Source organism: Wasmannia auropunctata, unplaced genomic scaffold (genome assembly GCF_000956235.1).
Source record: "Wasmannia auropunctata unplaced genomic scaffold, wasmannia.A_1.0 LD336060.1, whole genome shotgun sequence".
Classification (NCBI taxonomy): domain Eukaryota; kingdom Metazoa; phylum Arthropoda; class Insecta; order Hymenoptera; family Formicidae; genus Wasmannia; species Wasmannia auropunctata.
In genome coordinates this window covers 2,580,728-2,581,509 of record NW_012026830.1, presented here as the reverse complement: position 1 = coordinate 2,581,509, position 782 = coordinate 2,580,728, and positions in this window count along the sequence as shown.

Sequence of the window (782 nt, the reverse complement as noted above, 5' to 3'; positions counted from 1 at the left end):
TTTGTAAAAGGAAGTCTCAAAGGATTTATATAGACACTTTCTACAAGAACTCCGTTAAGATTTCATAATAGAAACAACATCTGTACACCACATGGAAAGTCATAAACCCGGCTATTGTTTAACCCGCTTCAACGACCGGCATGGACTTTCCCTTTGGTCCTTTATAAAAGTTAACAATCGACAGGAGACAGAAATTCATTTTACATCATACCTTCTAGAACCTTCTAGAAGCTTTACTTATCATACGGCAAGAATTTCGTGCGGGCCGTGTGCCGAAAAGTTTATGTTACACGACACCACTTGACAGTCTCTCGGCGAGAGATAAGCGATTCGCGCTTCCCTTGCGAGCCTTTTACTAAGACTAAAATTTAACGCACTGAATTAAAATATATTACTAAGCTGAATTAATATTGATTAAATTCCTTTTCTCTAATAAAGAATTATATATCCACGCGTCAAACGACACCCTTATAATTTTGCATTCCAACATTCAAATACATATAGGCTCACTTTAAATATTATAATGTAAAACAAGAATGAATTTCTGGATCCTCGATAATGCGAACTATAGTATTTAATAATTACGACATAAAACTGGGAAGAAAGGAATACTAGTATGAGATTGCAATTATTAGCAAAAATCAATCAAGCGTACGGAAAATATATTAATACTACCATTCTCTTGAATAATTCATAAATTCCAAGTATACTCGAATGACATATTCCTCATGATTATAAAAGTGATCTTTCTATATTATAATTATAAAATTCCTTTGTTAAAT